This window comes from Eimeria tenella, genomic scaffold, assembly GCF_000499545.2.
Source record: "Eimeria tenella Houghton genomic scaffold, Eth_scaff2627, whole genome shotgun sequence".
NCBI classification, from domain to species: Eukaryota; Apicomplexa; class Conoidasida; order Eucoccidiorida; family Eimeriidae; genus Eimeria; species Eimeria tenella.
The window spans coordinates 1-271 of record NW_013542500.1 but is presented as its reverse complement, the minus strand read 5'-3'; positions in this window follow the sequence as shown (position 1 = coordinate 271).

Genomic DNA, 271 nt, shown 5'->3' with positions numbered 1-271 from the left:
CTGCCGTTGCTGCGGCTGCTGCTGCTGCTGCTGCTGCTGAAATTCTAGCAAATAGAAGGCATGAAAACCTGAGGAAGTTAGAGAGACCTTTGTGGACGAGAAGCTGCTGGGGATCGAAGAGGAAGTGAAGGGAAAAACTCAGTCATGGGCTTGAGCTGCTGCTGCTGTTGCTGCTGTTGCTGCTGTTGCTGCTTCGGCTGCCCTCTACCCGAACGGGAAGTTAAAAAGAACAACGGAAGACAAAGAGAGGGCGCTGAGTCGAGCTTGAAGA